This window comes from Toxotes jaculatrix, chromosome 4, assembly GCF_017976425.1.
Source record: "Toxotes jaculatrix isolate fToxJac2 chromosome 4, fToxJac2.pri, whole genome shotgun sequence".
Classification (NCBI taxonomy): domain Eukaryota; kingdom Metazoa; phylum Chordata; class Actinopteri; family Toxotidae; genus Toxotes; species Toxotes jaculatrix.
In genome coordinates, this window is record NC_054397.1 from 14,649,542 (window position 1) to 14,671,030 (window position 21,489).

The 21,489-nt window shown below is 39.4% G+C and overlaps 1 protein-coding gene across 2 annotated transcripts in view; it reads right to left on the reverse strand.

The window, feature by feature from the left end:
- LOC121180460 (activating transcription factor 7 interacting protein) overlaps window positions 1–19,012 on the reverse strand; it is a 32,357-nt gene extending 13,345 nt beyond the window's left edge. The window contains exon 1 of one of the 2 annotated variants that reach the window (XM_041035889.1): window positions 18,380–19,012. The gene's annotated coding sequence lies outside the window, so the exon portion shown is untranslated. The remainder of the gene's footprint in view (window positions 1–18,379) is intronic. The other variant, XM_041035890.1, reaches the window with a different exon arrangement.
- Between the last annotated feature and the right edge of the window lie 2,477 nt (window positions 19,013–21,489).

Sequence of the window (21,489 nt, forward strand, 5' to 3'; positions counted from 1 at the left end):
CTCCTGGTTTATATATTATTTGTACATTAACTAGAAAACCACTGTGGTAAAAATAAGAAGTCATTCTAAATATTATTTTTCTTCAAACTTTTATCAATTTAATTTACTTCATCAGCCCAAACTTAGAAACAGGGCTGTCTGCAGCTACATCAGAGTCCTCTGCTGAACCTGACCTGGAGAAATGCAGAAAACAATCATTACTCATGTAAGATGAGCATGCGCAGGTTGGGTGTGGCATTTAATACACACCTCAAGTTAGCTCATCAAAAGCTAAATAAACTTAAGAAAGAGAAAAGATTTACTTTATTCACTATATTCACTGAGATACTGTGTGTGTGTGTTTAAATGCTCACAAAAACCTAATAAACATACAGGAATATTAATGTCCAAGTTGTATTCCTTGCTAATCTATGTGAAAATGGACATGCAAGCCTCTCCAACTCCTAATAACCTGGAGAGCAGGGTGACCATGCAGTCAGTCCTGCAGCATGAGGACTCAGGCTTAAGCCTCCGTGATGTCAAGCAATCAAAATATGAAACAATATTTCAGCAGTATGACATCTTATATGACAACTTGTTCACCAACTATTGCCCAGTACAACTGAAGTCTGTTTTGGAGACAGCGGGAAAGCTGATCATTAGCCTAAAGTGCAAGCTGTTTCCGGATGGGACGCAGTACGTAGACATGCATGTGCAACTTGCCAAAGCATGCTGCTGTCCCAAAAACAGCAAGCAATCCCTGATAGGTCTTTGATGAGCTACCAGTTATTGCTAAGTGCTTGCCCGGCTAACAGGCTAGACTGGTACTGGTACATATGTAAGCACTGTTAATGGAGCAGCCGCTGACATGTGGATACCAATTCATTTCCAAACCTCTGTTTGTTATAACTCACTGCGCTCTAGCTACAACAGTTTTCAAAAATGCATTACTATACTCCATCAAAACACCAGAAACTATTCCTTGACACACAGAACAATGTGTGTGAGTGAACAACGTTGTGGCATGAACAAATAACCATGAACCAGCAAGTTCAATGAACATATCTGCACTGACCGGAGCTCGTAGGGCCAATTTTGGCAAAGATAAAATCGAGCACCATTTTGCTGGTGCATTATCACTCTAGCATGTTGTTGTTGTTTGAAAATCGCACAAATAGTTTTCCAATTTGTCCGTTTTGGGAATGATGAGAGCAAAGCTTTCCCTTCAACAATACACTCTCACACTTCACACTTAATGGATATTATATTTACGCAACACCGTATGTGCCATGGGACCCCATTAAAAAAAACAACAGTAGGAATTCTGCTTCTATCTCAATGAGTGCAGTCTTGCAGGTTTAATATGCAACCAGACAGTACAGCATAAAGATAAAAAGACTCAAATGGGTACCTTCATGATTGCTATCAGGTAAGATGCTTTACACCTGTGAGATATTTGTGAGACCCGCATTCAAAAAGAATATCACGCACCTACAAACGGGTTGACACTGCTTCAAACACATACATGCACAGGCACCTGTGTGTATGAACAAAGAACATGCACGACTCGAGTTAGTAACTTGAGTTACTGAGCCCAATATGAGTGTCACCAAGGACAAGTAATGTTTAAAAAAGCATTCGTAATCCTGGCAATCCTGTGCATAGTATTACAGGTGGCAGGATGTCCCTGCTGATACTGTTGATGAGCTAGTTAGTGAGAATTCACAGCAAACTCCCTGACATTTATAGAATGTCTGAAATTGATGATGTCTATAAAAAATAAAATAAATAAATAAATAAAAAATAAAAAAATAAGCTAAAACTCTGCCTTCAACTAGCATAGCACCCTTTGTAAGTATCAAAAGCTAACCTTGTGAAGAGTGTGAAGCTGCACTGAGAAAAGCATAGATTTAAATGAAAAAAAAAATGTTACACATGCTTTAAAAAGAAGAAATGTTGACCTTTAGCAGGATGTGTGGGATTGAGGCCTTCCATGTATTTGTTGACTGTGGGAGCAGGGTAGAGCTGAAAGGCCAGCAGGAGAACATAAAAGAAAGGAGGAGGGGCTCAGTTAGGACTAGTCCATCTTGTTCCTTGCAGAGGTATGTTCTATATAGGGCGTGTGGCCTACCTGAACCTATAATAGGTGATAATTAAACTCTTTGGAGAAAAAAGCCAATTCATGGCACAGCAGAGAGCTGTAATGCATGATATAAAACACAAAAATGAAACAGTATTTTTTTTCTTTCGGATGACACCTATCAAGTGCATGATACATTTGCAGGTACGACAAATAGATAAAAATTAATGCTTGTGTCTACAACATTTTTAAGTACAGCGTTGTGATTATGAAGACCAACCCTAGCTAGCAGCGCACAGACAGAGGGGAAGTACACTGCACAGGCTGTTGCTTAGCAACCCCCATCCCCCAACTGTAGCACAAACTAGTCCACAGTATGGAAATCTACAGCTAACACGGACTAAACCATTCTGACAAAGGGCAGAGGGGGCTGTCCTTAAAAAAACACCACAGGAAAAGAAATTCTTTTTATTAAAAAAAAAAAAAAAGCTCAGGGACAACACTGTCAGTAGTCCTTGACTTTTATTGTGGATCTATGTGTTGAAGATTCACCACCTACTCAGTTAAAAATTTTAAGATGCTCAGTTCATTATTTCCATTTAATTGTTTCAAGATGGCTTCTGGTGCTGCAATAGTTTGTCAGCATAGTTAAAAAAAAAGGATATAATTAGAAGCCCTGAAATAGCTGTTAATAAACCCATTCTGTGGGAATTATATTGTCTCCTCTTGCCTCCCTACTGAATCTTTGACAGATTTGATCTGAAATGCATACAGATGACATGGTCACCCAAGGTACTATATGCAATAAAATGAGCACTCGCTGCCACTGACTTGAGTACTTAGTTAGCCTCAGCCTACTGTTACTCCTCTAATGACATGACCAGGGTGGACTGCAGAGGACCTAACTCAGGCTGTAATATGATCTTTCATATTTAGGCCAGGCCACAGGCCAACTGAACAGGCTGTTAGGTAAACTCCAGAATAAAGAAAATCTAAACAACAGATTAAATAACGGTGGTAAAATGACAGACAGAAGCTCTGTTACCAGGCCTGGATGAAATACATCTGACAGCAATAATGTTAAATTAAAGAGTTTGCCTCTATATGACACATACACAAAAAGGAGTAATCTACTACTCTAAAAATGTTCACATTCACTGATGCATAAATTCATGCTATTTGGTTATAAACCATGAAAACCTTATTTATTTTAAACACTGTGGAAATGCTAATTGGTGGCAGTGCGTTTTCCATGGTATGGTAAGGCTCTCTATCTTTGCAGTTTTTCATCAAAAACTGAGAAAATGAATTGGCACTGATGGTTTTACAGCTTAATTTTAATGTTCCGCAGCACAAAAACACACCCTGCTTTATCCTGCAGGGCTCATCCTGCTACACATCCTAGCTTCTCCATGAAGGTTTCTTGTTTAATCTCCACTGTTCCCAATTTCAAAACAGAACAGATCAACGCAAGATTTGGAGAATTTCTATTTCGGACTTTCTGAGCACAAAAAGTAAACTGTGTCTGCCAATCAAATAAGCTGGACCAAACAAAGAGTTTGCCATATTTTTTCAAACAGCTCTATCTCCCACTCCTGCAGAACTGGCTTTAATGGAAGCAAACTTCACAAAAATTATAACAGAAAACATCTTTTTATCTTTGACAAGAGAACTAATGAAGCTGAGGCCATCCATTAAAAGTTAGATAAATAATTTGTTGAGCTTATCTATGGGCCACATGACTAAAAAGCCAGAGAAGGTCAAAGGTAAAGGGGAGTGAACCTGGTTGAGACAGTTCCATCCAACTAAAAACCAGGATCTTTTGTTAAAGCAACTATGCCTTCGTAAAAGCCTACCTGTGGTAACAATGACAAACCAAGTAACACACAACTCTCATTATATGTGCTGTCAAGCAATAACCAGTAAAATACATTCAAAACAAATAAAGCCAGCTTAAAAAAGACAATTTAAAACAACATGCACTTTAGTCAGGGCCTAGCTAGCGGCGCACAGCCAGCGCTAAATTGCACACCCACAACACACTCAACTGAGGGGCAGTTGCACCCTCCCACCCGTTTCCGCTCTCTTTCTCTCTCTCTTTCTCTCAAACACACACACGCACATACACACACACACACACACTCTCTCTCTCTCTCTTTCTGTCACTCTCTGGAACAACCTCTCCTAGTCAAACATGGACTGAACCATTCTGATGAGGGGAGGGTGTGGGGGTGGGGCATTCAAAAACAAAAGAGGTGAAGGACAAAGTAATTGAACAGTCAAACACAGTTACAGATTTACTTAAAGAGTACAAGGAGGTTTGTTTTCTTGAGTTTTCACACAAAAACCGAAACTCTACTGCTAGTTTTTTGGAGCTGAGAAGCTTTAATATTATTCCTTAAGACAAGTTGATATAAGCCAAACAAGCATTTTTCTCAGAAACACTGAAAACTACTTTTTATGTTTAACTACAATGATTAGATCAGACACTGACAGATTATCTAAGCAAAAACTGTATCAAGCATTTTTGTCAAGTATTACTTGAATTTACAAGCAAGATATATTGCGTTGTAGCCACACAATCCCATGCTAGCTGCGCACAGCAAGAAATTGGAGCACAGCTTGACACACTAAGCAGCCTCCATCCACCCAGCTTCTCCCACAGCAGGGACGGCTGCTGCTAAACAGACTGAACCATTCCAACAAGGGGGTGGTTCTTTACTCAGGAGGAACAAAGAACCTCCACTTACACAATGAAAAATATAGTTATTCTATCATTACACCTTCTACTGAAGTTTGCACTAATAGATTCTTCACAAAATTGTTAAATAATTTCCAGATTTGACTAGATGAGACTCAAAAAGACAGAGAAATAGTAGATGCAGTAGTAGTAGTAGAAGCAGTAGAAAGGAAATGCAATTTGTGATGACATTTAACTTTCATTAACAAACTTCACCTGTCTTTATCAAAAGCCCTGTTGTGAGAGTAAATAAAACCTTGCTGTGCGTACTCTGCCCATCCCCCCTTTCTGCTACTGCAGAAACACAAAATGGCCACCAGCGCTGCTGCGAGCAGCATGCTGAGCACAGGCATGAGCAGATCCTATAACAAACTCCGCCTACTTAAAAAAAAAAAAAGGCAAGTACAGTGTATCAGCAGAAATCCCCATATTTGTACGTGGATCTTGGGTGAAAACTGAACGAGAGCTTACTTCTAAACCAGCACATATGATTTAATGATTTCCAATAATGTTATCTCTGTATGTCATAGTGATCATCTCTAAATCCTGGTTTAGTGTTTTTCTTTTGTTGCCAGAGCCCACATGTCTTATGTTCAGTGTTCAGCAACACCATGAGCTATGACTGAAGAGTTGACAAAACCAATTAGTTCATTTTTTTAAGTTTAGAGCTAAAGTGGTAAATGTTTTATGAACTGAAGCCTAGATAACTGGGTGATTCCTTCAGGCTTTCTAAGGAGCTTCACCCAATATGCCAAACAGCAAACCTGACACTTAGCTGTCAGACAGAGAGGATGCTGTTGGTTTTTACTACTTATTAACCAACCACTTAAAAAATTAAGTTATTTAGACGTTTTCTATGGAGGCTAAATACAGAGCAGAAAAAAAGATGTCAGCCAGTGAGAGCAGAGTCTGCATTCCAACCTTACTGCGCAGAGTGCGCAGTCTATCCTCCCCCACCCTCACTGCCTGCATCTGGATCCACTGAAACTCAAAATGGCCACCTGGTCTGCTGTGCGCAGCCACCCCAAGCCTGTAAAGTCTGCTACATCTAGTACAACATCTTATCATGTTATAGCACCACCACATCATTAAAAATAACTCCTGAGGGAGTGATTCTCACAAATAAATTTTAATTCTGTTAAATGGACCCCCCAGGATATCCAGCTGAATGAAACAAACACATATTTCAAAAGCATTTCCTAATTTGTACATTGACTCCCTATTAGTTAAACTAGCTTATTTGATTTGTACCTTGACTTAATTGTGCAGGCTGTTTCTTAGAAATATTATGGTTTTTCTAGTCTCCATTTATTTCCATCTTTAAAGAAAATCTTGTTGCTTCAAGCAGTGACTGTGTGATCAAAGTGATCACAATAGGTCTCAGTGCTGAGCAATGTAAAGCGACTCTATGTGAGCACCTTCTGGACTTAAACACTTTGGGCTTTTCCTCTGCATTTTCTTCACTTTTTTGCATTTCTCTGGGAGCTACACTGTCTAATCACTGTCTAAAGACATCCAAATCAGAAAGACTGGAAACTCTGAATTGCCCAAAGGTGTGGAAGTGAGTGTGGATGTGTTTATCTATCTAGATGTTAGCTCTGGGATAGACTGACAGCTAGCACAAGGGGGTATCCTGCCTCTCACCCAAAGCATGCTTGAGGGGCTCCTGTTTCTCATGACCCTGGACAGGGTAAGAGGTACAGAAAGTATTTTTGATGGATGCATTCAAATGTGAAATCACACAAGCAGTATGACTAATTTAAATAAATAGGCAGATACAGTGCAGTTATTGTATTTCAATGAGATCACAACTTTCAGGACTGTGAATATACAGGGTTAGAAATTTGTTAAAAGGAGAAAATTGCTCAAGTAGATGTAACTGGTTATTTTCAAGAGAAACTTTATCTTACAGAGGATTTTAACTTAGATAATACATTTTACATATAACAGAACGTGTCAGAATTTGTGCGACAACGCAACAGACACAAATAAAGTGAACTGCCTAGCAAAGGAAATGTGAATCATACATTTGAATATTGTGGTGAAGTGGAACTGATCTTTTGTTCACATTGCACTTCACATTCATCTCACTCTTGGCCTGCAGAAAACCGAAGGAGATCACACAGCATACCATCTAACACCTAATGCAGAAACCAGATAGAGCCTGGTTTCTGCAGTCTTTCAGTCTTTCAGTTATTCTAGGTAGCAGCTGATTATTGATTTCTCCTGTGGCATTCCCACATGTATGTCTATTTGAGTCCCATTTTCCATCCAGTCAGGTAGGTGTTTTCCCTTCACATATTAAACTAGCTTAAAAAAAACCCCAAATATAATTATAATATTCTACAGAATAGAGCAGCCAAAATTGAAAAGAAAGGAAGTTATTCTCAAAACATTCTTTTAAAATTATTCTCAAAACATATTTATTTATTCTCAAAACATATTTAAACAGTTCAGCAGTGGCCTAAAAGCACTGCTTCTTAGCCTACCATTGCCCAAGCGGTGTACGCGTGATTTGTTTTTTTTTTTCCTTCTCTTTCAAATAAGTGGAGACGAGCAAAGTCTGGGTAGAAGGAAAAAGGGGAAGAAAAATAGGGAGGGGGTGGGGGCGGGCAAAACCAGGAGTTTCCATGTGAAACAAGCAAGCACATGGTGATTATTCTTTAGTCATGCGCTGCTGAGGGAGGCTCATGTCATGGCTTCAAAAAAATGCAAATGAATGTTGAACAGCACACTACAGACCAAACAAAAAACACCACGTGAAAAATGAAGTTAACCCAGATTACCTGAAAACACAGCAATAAAACACCTTTGGTTAATTTCAGACATGACATATCTGCATTCATTTGCTCTTTTTCCCCAGGTATAACTCTTGAAAATCTAAAGATCATCTTTGGAGTAACTACAGTTTAAGTCATATCGCATCAGCTATAGCTAGCACCACACAGTCAGATCTAAGTACACAGCCTGACACAGAGCGCCAACACCCCTCCCCCATACCAGCAGTCTGCTCCAGTCTGGAGCTTTACAGCCAAGCATGGATTAAACCATTGTAGCAGAGGGGTGTTATCACTGACAAAAGAGGGAGCTAGAGAGGTGAATGACAAATTCAAAGCTCTCCAAACAATTCGAGCTCTGTAGCTAGTAGTTCAAAACTAAATTAGTCTTTGTTGAACAGGAAAGCATTTTTACTGGATTCTAGTTCTCCTGAATTGGAAGACATTCCACCCCTGGCCTTGATAGAGCAGCTCATTCTCCTTGAGCTATTTGATCAGATTGTATTTCTGTGTCTGTAGCAATAATTCACCTATGATTTTGTCTAAATGTGGCACATTTCTCAGAAGTTTGTTCCATGAAAGTCAGGGCAAAGAATTATGCTTTTATGGAAAGGGTAAATCCAGCTCTATAAGCTGCTTTTTCCCTCTCTGCCTAAAATACACATTTGGACATGAGCAGAAAGTAGCTATGAGAAAAATATAGATTGTTCTCTGTGACAAGCTGTCATAACAAACAGCTAACATCTCCTGAACTTAATAATTTGAATTAGTCAACAAGCTAGCCTACCCTACACTTTCCCCACCCCCACTCCTTTCCCTTTGATGGATTGTTTGCAGTGACTGCTACAGCACAAAATGGCTGCTGCTGTACGGACTTAGAGCAGAAAGAATGCCTTTTAACATGAACACGGCTGCCGCCTTTGCCTGCTTATGACTGTCTCTTGTTACTCTGTTTAGTTAAAAATATGTGACATTTGTTGCTTTTCCACTTACCGGTGCTCTCTTGTCTTTCATTTCTTTTGGTCTGGACACATTTTTGTATCTAAGGGAGATTTATTTGATCTGTAACATGTGGTGAATACTAATTTAGTTTTACATGTCTGAGTAATATCGGGCTACCATTTTCTACATAATAATCATCATCATCAATTTAGACACCACGGACATAAAAACATTCGTAAGTAAAGTTTCTTGGAGCTTGAAGCTGTTGAACGTATGCAAGTCACTCAATCCCATTTAAGGCATCACCATGCTTTAAATAAAGAGTTTGTCATCATTGTTAATCAGTGACTGAAACGTACACTCAACCAGACCACCGGCGCTATAACTTTTCAATTTGCTTCTTGCAATCTATCACTTGAAATTTGAACTTTTGTTTGAATATAGGAAGTAATTAAGCATTTGAGCTGTAACGAATTGTTCAAACTTCAAGTTTACAGTATATAAACGCAACAGACTGCTTGAAGTACTCTGGACTGTGCTGATTGGATAATCATGACACCAAAGCGCCTGAGAAGCAGTGTGTGGAAGTATTTTGGGTTCTGCAAATGGAAGAATTAAGCAGATGGCAAAATTACTAGCAAAGATGAAGCTGACTTTGTAAAATATTGTAAAAATATTATATCACAGATATAATACTGTACACCCTATTTATTCTTTATAGCTAAACTGACTATTAGCAATTTAGCTTGTTGGTCAATGGTGTTCACTGTTATGAAATAACATACGAAGAAAGTACGTGTGCAACTATGTGGTTGCTACTATTACTAATTTATTGTTATTAACTATGTCATTGATTTTGCCTTTGGGGGATTTGAAGGTTAATGACTCAGCGAGCCCAGTTCCAGCACATGCTCTCAAGTTCACAAGTTCACAAGTACACAAGTACAAGCAAACGTTAAAAATTTTGTGGATTTTTTGCCAGTCCTCTATCCCATTGATGTGGTGGAATTTCTCCCAGTGTTCCCGTTTGCCCACTATGACAGTTGGGTCCATTATCAATGTGTTTGTGTGTGTTAAAGAGAGAGAGTGGAGCAAGAAGGAGCTGAGCGAGTGTCAGTGATCAGTGTGCTGCGGACAGCTCCACAATGAAGCAAAGGCACCAAACTCTACGTTACAGATTTAACAATGGTATTCATATTAAATATATTTAAAATGAAGGTAATCTTTTTTGCATTCTTATTCTGCCATCCAAAGGCACAATAAGACTTTTTTTCCGCATCCAACTGCAATGGATGTTATGTAACTGTGACAACCACTCCAAGTTGGTCTATGGACTGCTGGTTCGAAGACGTATTTTTTAAATTCACATTTGAGCTTCTCCTACCTCTGCTATGCTGATGATGCCCTATTCTTTTCATTACATTCATCAAACATTACAGCAATACACCACTCCTGCAGATTCCTCTTGTACAACATCAGGAGAATTTGCCCCTATTTCACAGTGATATGACCAGGTGCTCATGCAGGTCTTCATCGACTCTTGCTTGGTCTCCTACAACCCACTCCTTTAGCCTCAGTTAGCTCTTTTAGCTGTCAGTGTGCACGTCCGCACATGGACAGCTGTGGACACCACAGATGCATAGTTACTCTTACTATACTCCTTTCTAATCCACTTGGTGCAGACCATGGCCGTGTAGTGGTGACAGTGTGCAACATAACAAATTGTCCCGTACATGGCATAGATTATAATTAAATGTCACTTAGACCCTAGTGTACTCACGGATGTGGAAAGTGTCATACTAGAATTATGGCAGCCCCTGCATCTGACACATGGTTTACCACCTGGAGCTTGTCGAGAATGCTACCGCCTGTTTGAGTTTCACACACCACTCTCCTTTTCTGTTTACTATGCTGGCTTCCAGTTGCAGCTCACATCAAGTTCAGCACTGGCTTTAGCCTTCAGCCTTCAAGTCATGCTCAAACCCTAAACTCCAACACAACCATTGCATTCTACTTCCTTCTGGCGACTGACTCTACCATCACTCAAAGGACAGTGTGGTACTGTGAACACAACAGAATGCCTCTTTCCTCATAAGCAGTTTACTTTGCTTTGCCACAAGGGTGTGTCTTTCTGCTGGTCAAACAGAGGCAGACCACAGCATGGCCAGCAAACCAGTGTCTCTGGCTCTCTAGTTCTACTTACTTTGACCATGCACTGCTATGTTAACATTAGTTGACTTGCTGAAGTGAGGCCAGTTTGTGGGTGTTCAGTTGTAACTGCAAGAGCCAGCAAGCACTTTACATGACTAACAACGAAACTTGCTGTCTCAAGATCAAACCTATTACGCCTCAGCTTTGTCCATGGCTTTAATTGAGGCGCAACTCAGGTTTTAATTCAGCTTTGGGCAGGAACACTGTTCACAATACCCCACCAGTGAAGCAGAATGAGACTGATGCTTTTGTTATTTTACTGCTTTCTTTGACTGGACCAACCCCACTGTTCATGACCGAGTTGTGACAAAGCTTGCAACACTGCAGCTGACAGAGCTGTGAATGAATTTCCAACATGCCCTTTGAATGATCATTTTATAAGTTACAACAGAAATCACAGCACAACTGTTGTCTTTAACGCATGCGTATGATTTTGTCAGACAACGTCACTGTTATAAAACCAGGATTTTAGAAGTTTAGAGCAGCAGCTTGGCCCCAGCAGCTTTGACCTAGTCTTGACTGACACTGTCCATTGTTAGTCTAGGTACAAGGAACTAATGATAATATGGGCAAGACAACGCTCAGAATGTTGCTTCAATTATACCCCCTTGCGGATGTGCACAGGGACCGCTGTGGACACCATGGATGCATAGTTGTTTTACTACTTTTTAGTCCATCTGGAGTCCAATTGGTGCAGACCTTGTACAGTTGGTAGCACAGTGGCCGTCCAGAGAAGTCTGTGCGGACATAACAAATTTGTGGGTACACCTACACAGAGCTGTACGTGCACCATCTGATGGCAAAGTTTATATCACTCTGACCTTAGAGGATCCTCATGTACTCGCAGATGCGTAAAGTATAACACTAGCCTTACATGTAATTTTGGGGTGGTTAATCGATCCAATTTCCTGATTCGATTCGATTGCGATTATTGAGGTCTTGATTCAATTACCAATCAATTATTGAGTTTCCATTTGACAAGAGTAACCCAAAATACACCATGAACGTATTGCACCATTAAAAAACAGTAAGCTGTGGAGAAAACCCACGCAGGCACAGGGAGAACATGCAAACTCCGCGCAGAAGAGCTCAGACCAGGGTTCGCACCTGGAGCCCTCATGTTGCTAGTATTGCCACAGTACTTTAGCTTAGTGCGCCAAAGTTTGCAGACAGCCTACGTCCTGTCGACGTGTTTAGAACTCCTGCCATGAAAACCAAAATGCATCCACACACTCGCTTTTGGCCCAGATGGAGCTGGATGTATTGGTTGGTTGCTGATTAATGGTTTTTCTTCGTCCATTTCACGCGCCTCTCGCCTCGCTAGCATAGTAAGCTCGCTCGCTGGCTTTGTTACAGGGTGTTTTGATATGACTGTTAATCAACAGCTCCACCTTTTGGCTAAATCCTGAATGACAGCAGTTAACTGGAGAGTCACTGCAGTGTATTACAAGAAAAAAAAAATATCTTTGGAAATTTAATAATCGGCCATAATATAATCGCGATTAATCAATAATCGATTTGTAATTGTTAATGTAATTGTTACATCAGGTCTAGTCGAAATTTCTGACAACTGACACAACTGAACTACAGAAGTGTCTCTAAATTGGCTTTTATGTAACTGATTAAATAAAGGCCTTAATCAGCTCAGATCCCAACACTGTAGACTGGCTGGGGACAGGCTTAATAATAGGAAAAAAAAGTCTTCAAATGACTAATAGTCCACAACACCAAGAGACTCAGTTCACTGCCATGTAAGACCAAGAAAAATGTAAAAACATTTGAGAATAGGGGAAAAGGGAATGTTTATCATGATTAATTTTCTGTTGATTGATTAATCGACTAATTGTCTCTAGTCGTTTCCATCATCCAGAATTGCTACTTGCTTACACCCTGTTTGAACAGTTGCTATACATTACATGAAGGAACTGTTCCTGGGGAACTACCCTTATATTATTAAGACATGCTCAAGCATGGCCAAATTGCTTCCAGCTGTGATTGCAGGTGTGTTAACACCTCTGTTTTAATGCACCTTACAGTGGAGATACAGAGGTTTCTGCATCAACCCAAAATCCGATCATCTTCCATCTAATCGTAGCCTTATAATAGCATGTTACTCCATGTTCCACCTTTCTGATGTTGGAAGAACCATTGTGAAGGAATGACAAAGCAGACAGGATTCGCTCAAGCTCTCTTGCTTCATCCTTCTTACTTTTGTCACTTTTTATGAGTAAAGTTACGTGCAACACCATGAATGCCTTTGAGGAGAAACTGCCTGGGAGTAAATGCACATATCCACATTTGAACAATACGTCATCAAGACTACAAAGACCTCCAAAAACCATGGTGGCATGGAAGAACCAATAATGGCTGGCTTTTTGCCTTGCCTTCAAGTGTGGCCATTTGGAACAAATACAAACACCTTTCTCTTCACCATCATAACAAACATGGATTGACATAACCATAAAGATCTGCACACTAAAGGTATGTTCAGACAGAAAGCAAAGCAAATTTTAGACACAGCACAATGGCATACAAAGACGATGGAAAGACGCCAGTGGGCATGAAGATTTGTGAATTTGCCCGGGGTGGTGCAAGCTGAGGCAGATATGACAAAAGCATACAGAGCAGGGCTGTCACTTTTTTCAAAAATTCAAACAAATCTGAACTGTCGCGTAATTATTTGTAAGTAATTTAAACACAATCCACGTGTTTTCCAGTGTGGTATTATACAACTATGCCTACAACTAATGATGCATATGAGTCTTGCTATCTCATCAGTGCTTACTATCTTACCAGCGATGGCCTTTGTATGAGCTTCTGGCAAGGGTTCTGAGGATGCGTGTTGCGAAAAGTAGGCAGTCAGACAAGGTCATACAGTTAACGTTACACCACTTGTTTCTGCCCACTAGCTCACTGTGGTTGCAGCAGAAGGCCCTCAGATTTGTTATTGTTGAGGAGTAATGCAGCGCTTTTCACAAAGTCAGCAAACAGCCTTATCTATGTCTTGCCATCTACTGTGAAGAACTCACAATACTTCCACACACTGCTTCTCAGATGCTTCAGTGTTGTGATTATCCAATCAGAACTGATTCGCTCCCTAATGTCTTGAATTAGAAAAAATCACTATAATTCGAATATTTAATTTTTTCCCACGTTTAAACACAGACAAGACGAAAAAGAGCTCTTGGTGACTTATGAGATCAGTCAGAGAGACTGAGCTATCACACAAACACCCACTCCTCAAACAGGGGATCAGTGTACGTGTTGCTAGCTAGCTAACAGCTAACATCTGAACAACTGGTACATTTGATTTTTGGGGAAATAAACACAGACTGCACAAACATTTCAGTGATCAAATTGACACAAATAATAGAAGTCAAAAATGCATGTTTCATGTTCTGTCTGAATATAATTTAACACTGCTACAGGCTGTTCAGATAAAGTTTTGCTCTACTGAAGCCTTGGCACTCGATTCATAGTAGCATCCTATTGATTAACTAGTGAGCACAGTTAAGCCTTGTTGAGTTGCTGTGCATCAACATTAGCTGTGGATGTTCTGATTAAGTTATTTTAGCCTTGATCCTGATCACAGTCCTTTAATATTGGGTTTTTGCCCACACCACATCGATTTGATACTTATTTTTCCCTAAATGTTTAGTAAATATTTACATCTGACACGTTTAAATAACAGGTACAGCCTACTTTAGCTAAGCTTATTCTTCAGTAGATTCTTGATCCAAATACTGAAGGTATTACAATCATAAGAATCAAATTACTGATTTGTTATGAATGAAGGTTAACTTTGAGGATTTGAATCCCGAAATGACGTGACGTGATCATCCAAAGTGTTTTATAAGAGAAGTTGGAGTTGAAAACTACAAATCACTCGGTCAATTTGTGATTATACAGTACTGTTTACAGAGTGTAGTTTCTTCCCTCACACTGTGGTAATGTGTTTTTTTGTTGTATTTTTCATCACATTGCAAGAGAGAAAAATCATTTTTAAAGACTGATCGGACACAAAAATCATTAGCTGTGTTTCGGGGTTTACGAAACAGATTTCATTACATTTGTGCAAAAAGGAGATGATAACTGAGTTATAATTAAGAGCGTTCTTAGTAAGGCAAACAAAAAGATGGTGGTTAATTTCTATTTGCATGTTTTACTTACTGTGTTGCTTCACGTTAATCTAACATTAACATAGCATTTTAGATGTCATGTTGAAAGTGTTTCGGAAATGTTACTAGATCCAACTAAGATTACCTCCATGAGTTGAACGCTTACTCAGACATACGAGCAACATGTTAAATTACAATCACATTCTCAACATAATAAAGTGCATGTCTGAGAGGCTAACTTGTGATAAATAGGGCAATATTGTGCCGAGGGGATAGCCTTAGCACTTCAAATTCAGGCAGTGGACTCCCATGTCTAAATGAATGGAGCAGACACACTACAACATACTGCACAAGGCAGTGGGAGTGGTAGGAGACATACTGTCTACGCAAGCTTCAGCTCATATTTGAGATATCTGCCCTTGTCCCAACTTCTCTCCAAAACCACTGACACGGTGGTTTTTAACTTTTTTTCAGAAATTTCTGGACATCGTACATGTTGTAAGTATAGTGTAGGTCAAAGAAATCTCAAATAAGAAGAAAATTAGTGTAACAGAGTCCTCTAAAACAGACACAGAAATGTGTAGGCCTGACTAATTTATTATAGTCTATGTGTGAAATTCAAAAACTACTTCAAAACAATCCAACAATCCAGTCTTTCTAATGGTCAGCATGGTAAGATAAAAATGATGAATAATAAACAGAGCATTTTGAGACTGAACCACGATCATATTTCTTATCACTCTCATTTTCAGCCTGAAGCAAAGTAACCAGCTGTAACTGGTTGAAACTGGTTCTAATTGACTTGGCATGGCTTGAAAAACTTAAACTAAAATAACAGAGATATTTCAATTTACTTTTCTATAATCAAAATAAAAAATAAATAATTGGAATCTATCAGTCCAAAGCTTTTCAATTAAGATCAGATCTGAAACACACAAACTGCAGATTAAATTTTACATTACAGACAAACTAATCAACTCTGCATGCAAATTTAGATCTAATTTATGTGTTCAAAAAATAAGGTTTAAAAAGTTAACATTTTAATCAGTCTTTACTTGCTGATGGAGGCATAAGTGTCTACGTTGCATATTATCCTCCTTAATTCATAAATGAATAATACCAACAGTATTCAGAAGTAAATATGCAGTTTGTTACATGTGTTAGAAACAATAAAAACTGTATAACAATATTACATTCTCAGATTATGTGGGGGCATACTGTAGCTCTCATATGAAGCTGCTGGTTTCTCATCCATCAAGTATGATCATTTTTTAATCATAAAAGTTGTTACAGAACATCTGGCAAGATGATATGATCTATAACATTTACCAGTAAGCTGATGTGACTATGACACACCTAAGCTCATTTCAAATAATGCTTCATGTACATTTAAGGGTGACGTGTATCTCAACTATATGGCTGAATTCCTCAATGACGTGGATATCTGATGATACACACACAAAATACTAAAGAGTTTCCCTGGACCTATGGTGGTTCATGGGCCAACAGCTGCACAATGCTGACTTACATTTGGCAACAACCCTGTATGAACCAGGATTGAGAAAGGTGCCACTACCAAACACACTAACTCCTCTTTTTCTCCATATGTAGGACATTTGGAGGTCTCACTTTTAAACTATGGCCAGACAGAACCTCAGTTTTTCCTACATTCTCACTTAGTACCTATTTGAAGGCAGCTAGCTCTGCAAATTATTGTAGCAGGTGTACGATCAAGAGGAAATTCTCATCAACTGTTCTGGATGAGAGGTTAAAAAAATTAAATACACTTTAAAAAATAATAATAACTACTCCTAACATCTACACGCAGGCCTTGAAAAATGTAGGTGGAGCTTTTCAGGGCTGCTTCCTCTTCAGCAGAAAAAAACAGACTGTGTAATGAATTACAAGTGCACCATGTGAGCACTGCCGCTGGGTGAAGTGGGGGGAGGTGAAACTAGGAACAGGGCTGTACCATGTTTCCAAAAGGTAAAAGCAAACCTGAAACACCACACTTTGTATGGACTGAATCAAGTTTTTTTAAAAACATCACGAATGTGATGAAGCAGCTCAGCTTCTGCTGCGAAATTTCCCAAACTGTGGCTGGATTATCCCTCTCAGGTTCAAACAGCAAACACACAACTGGTCATTTATCTGTACATCACTTTACCAAAACCAAAAAAAAAGCTGCAGAATTTTTTCCTCTTTTAGAAACCCACAAGACAGGGTCAGGAGAAAAACTACTCAACTCTTGTATTACCATTGACATTAAGCCACACCCACATCCTAGGACAGTGTGGTGCATGGAAAATTACTGGGCTGTACCACTTTAGACCAAGAGGGGGGGTTTAACTACACAATGTAGTGAATGCAGCAGTCTCCTCTTCACTTTAGACCATTATTTTGTATTATTTGCTATTCTAGGCTTCAATTTAGTGTTGATTTTCAATTTGTGGATACTCTCTTATAACTTGCATCAAAGAATACAAGTATTTAAAAGAAGACAGAATTTCTTTATTAAAGATCTACCAAGGGCGACAGTGAAAGTGACAAAACTAATTAATATTTTTGTCACTGCCTGCATTTCTTATTGTAGTGTTTCTCAGGGTAGACTACTTCTCATCAAAATCTCTTTTCCTTTTGCCCCTCCCCCAAAATGTCACCTCTGCAGTATGCTGGATGTGGCTGCTGCTTGTTTTAGCACCAACATAACATGGCCGCTTCATTGACTTGGTGTGGTTGGACCTCCAAGACTTTAGTGAGGTACAAATACATCCAAGACGCAAATGTATATTTCCAGATTCAACATGGGAAAGTCACTGAATTACATTAGAAAATATTTCATTAATTGTATCAGACTATAGCCAACAGGAGTGGTGTGAGGTTATCTTTTACCTTAATGAAGAGAGAACTGGGTCAGTTTTTTCTTTTTGTTCATTTGGGTTATGTATGTATTTGTGTACAAGTGTTCTTCAATCAAGTTAAGAGTGTCATGCTTTAAGGGAAGCTATATGTGTAAAAGTTTATTTTTTCATAAAAAATAAACAAAAGACAAATTACCTGTGTAATTAGAAAAAAAATACATTAAAATATTTTTTAGTGTAGTATCAATCAGAATTCATATCCCGTTAGCAATTCAGTAATTTTATAAAACCACTTTACACAAGTACGAAACACGCTAAATTGCTTTCGCTAAACTGTCAGTTGTGATGTGAGCTGCTTGTAAAAACCTTTTTATCAAGTAAAGCAGGGAAAAATAATTTCTATTGCTTAAATGTCATTGATGTAGTTGTTAGCAAGCTAACACTGCGAGTTCTCGACGTTACTTTCTACACCCGCTAAAATCCCAACCTGCCACTAACTGTAAAATGTGCCATCCACGTACCAAAAACAGAAAAGGGAAAAAATTGCCAAATTGGCCAAATTATTATATTTATGAGCCCAGGTACCAATAAGCATATTATCTGTTTTAGTTCAATTAAATGGCAAGTGAGAGCTACTTGGCTAGCATGCTAGCTGCAATACCTCGACTCACCGATTCGCCGCGTCGCCAAGCGATGTTCCCGCGATTTTCAGTCTCGGTCTGTAGCCTACTGTCTCCTGCTCTTCCTCCTGCCGCTGTCGCGCTCTAGCGGATCCTGACGTTTACAACCGCTACGATCAGAATGTGGTATCAGTGGGGCATCAGGTCCACTTTAACATTCACCAGGAAAACTAGTGAGCTGTGCCCCAACAACAACTGTGTAGTTGTGCATTCGCGGACTCAAGCGACCGCTCTCCCGTTTCGCTCACAGATAGATAGACTCCTCCTCTTTTCGTGCACAGAAAAAAAAAAAAAAATCCACCATAACCGTACGTCAGCCGTCGGTAGTTGCGGGGGTTGGTCGACAGACGACAGGCAGTCGCGTCGACCGTCTTCTTCAGTTTTCTTTTCTTTTTTTCAGTCTCTCCACCGGCAGCGGTGCTGAAGTCGGTAGGTAAAGCTGGCAAGGTAGGTATGGACAGCTCCAAAGCGCGTTAGATCGGTTTAGATCGGCTGCTCTTAAACACAAAGTATGTTTCAGAGCAGCAGCTCCTCTGCTTGGAGTAACCAAACTGCAGCGTGGTTCCGACGGTTGGAAGTAGGGACAACAAGGAGCAGAACATTAGCATGGAGAGGGAGGGGTATGTGTTCGTCCACGACAGTCTGAAACCTCGGGCTGAGGGGGAGGGTCTACACGCTGGAGGAGGAGTCAGTGGAACAACAGCCTGAAAAATTGTCTGCAAACTTAGCTACAGTCACTGGTGCCATTGTAGGTTTGTAGGTTTTTACATAGTATAGTAATGCTGGCGTGTTTGAATTGTCCTGTCAGAGTTCAAGTACCCAACATTTGAGTGACCTTTGAATGGTTTGTGATTTGGTTAATGATAAATAATGATAAACTGGGGGGAAAAAAGGCACCCGTGAGACAGAAGCTGTCCAACCTGAGGGTAAAGGGAGAATACTAACCAATTTTCTTATACTGAGATATAAATAATTAAAATAATATTAAATAATAGTTGTTGGATTTTTTTTTTTTTTACACTTAGATTTAATTGTTTCTCGCAACAAGACAAGAAGAGATCCTGTTATTCTCAACCTCCTAAAAAAAATCCACTACAGTAATGAACAGTACCTGATATGTAGTTTTTAACTGTCTTCTGATATTATACAACATTATACAGGTCAGCCATTTTGTGCACTCCCTTGAGTGTGTGTGTGTGTGTTGTTTCCCAGCTGGCCAGCAGAGGGCGATTTATGGTGATATTCTGAACATAAGCGTTAACATGTTTGTTCCTGTCCACAAGGAATAGCCTAAACCTTTGCACCTGTAGCTTGTGTCATCATGGCTAGTCCACCTGTAGGTTGTATGTTCATACAGTAAAATCCATGTGATCACGAGTGGGAGTTGGTAGGGTAGCTGTGCTCTCCGTTGCCCTGTGCTTTTCTCTCCTCTCATACACTTGCACACATCAGACAAGGTCTGCAGTGCTAGTCTAACAGAAAGAAGCTTGAGTAGCCTTTGTCACCTACGTGTGAACAAATCCAGCTAGGATATACTGTAATATAGTGCCTCTACACAAGCCATGGCATGCACACTTTTCAGGATGACAGAGCTCCTGCAGATCTCAGGCAGCACGATTATTAAATGAAACAGACTGCAGATCATATATACAACTGGAACTGATGTAATACCCTGTGTGTTTGGCAATTCACCTTTCAGGATTGTCAGTAAGTGATGAAAAACAAACAAGAAAGCACAGATGTCGCAATGGTTCAAGAAGAATTCGCATATAGTTTTTGCACAAAATCTTCATAAATCCACAAGTATCTGTGTTTTTTGTGTAACAGACGCCCTGCAGTCTCAGATGAGCTATGTAAACGCCTTGTTTTTGTTGGTTCATTTTTTGCATTTTTGCTTTGATTGTGTAGTTCAAATAAACAGGAGGAGAAACAGGGGGGTGACGTTCAAAGACTCCAATGCTGCCATATTGTTATTTCTGTCCAATTTATTGGATTTAATCACATGCCGATTAAGGGCTTTAAGACGGTTAGCAAACTTTGTTATTTTTAAACTTTAACTTTGTAAGTTTTCAGCCTTTGTGTCTCTAGCTTTTGTTTTGTAACAGATTTAAAATAAAATAAACATTGGCAATAAACAGTGTCACGAAAAAGACGCGCCATAAAAAAATATTGTATCCAAATTGAAGGATGTCACACAGGTATAACCCACATAATCCACCACTGTATTTCTGGAGCACAGACAACACAATCTTGCAATCACCGCAAATTACATTTTCTATCAAACTAACGAGATGACAGTTAATAGCTAGCTGACCACTGACTTGCACATGTGCCTACATGAGAATATGACAAGTTAGTACTCCGTAGAATCTGATCAAAAACGTGGTATTTGCTATGTTAAGTTTTAGCTTGTGGAAGGAGACTGAGAAAAAAAAGATAGCTGGCAGACAGCTGACACACAGACTGCCTTTAACCTCAATTCAACATGATGAATCAGCTGAGGGGTAGACTGTCACCAGCAGAGATAGTCATACCACAAAACTACAGGCGATAGTCTACCACAGACACTCAGCAACAGCCCAGTGGCAGTGATGTTGCCATGGTGTGTCAGGGCCTCTAGACTTCCAGTGAAAGTAAGAAAAGCCCAGAGAACCACACCACAAGTTTCAGAGAAAATATATCAATGAGTTCCCCAGCTGGACAGCTGAGGGCGCAACAGTGCAGAATACCAAAATGGACAATAATTTGGACAATGATAGGATGATAGTGACAGCTAGGGCCAGCACACAACTCCACTGCGTAACCATAAAATAGCTGTTGAAAAGTGCACCCTTTGATCCCTGTCATGTCTTAAAAATTGATTGGATCGGTTCTTGGAATTGATTTGGTCTTAAAAGAATACGTGTTGCATTTAAGCATCATAGATTTTAACACCAGTTGTATTGGAAAAAAAACCAATGCAATTAAAAAGTGCAAAAACAAATAAAGATATTGTTGGGCACTGTATTAGAAATTACCATAAGCGGGAAGAAATTTGTGCCAATAAAAATAAAGTCAATTAAAGAACAGTATTATAAATTGCATAGAGTAACTGCAGCTAG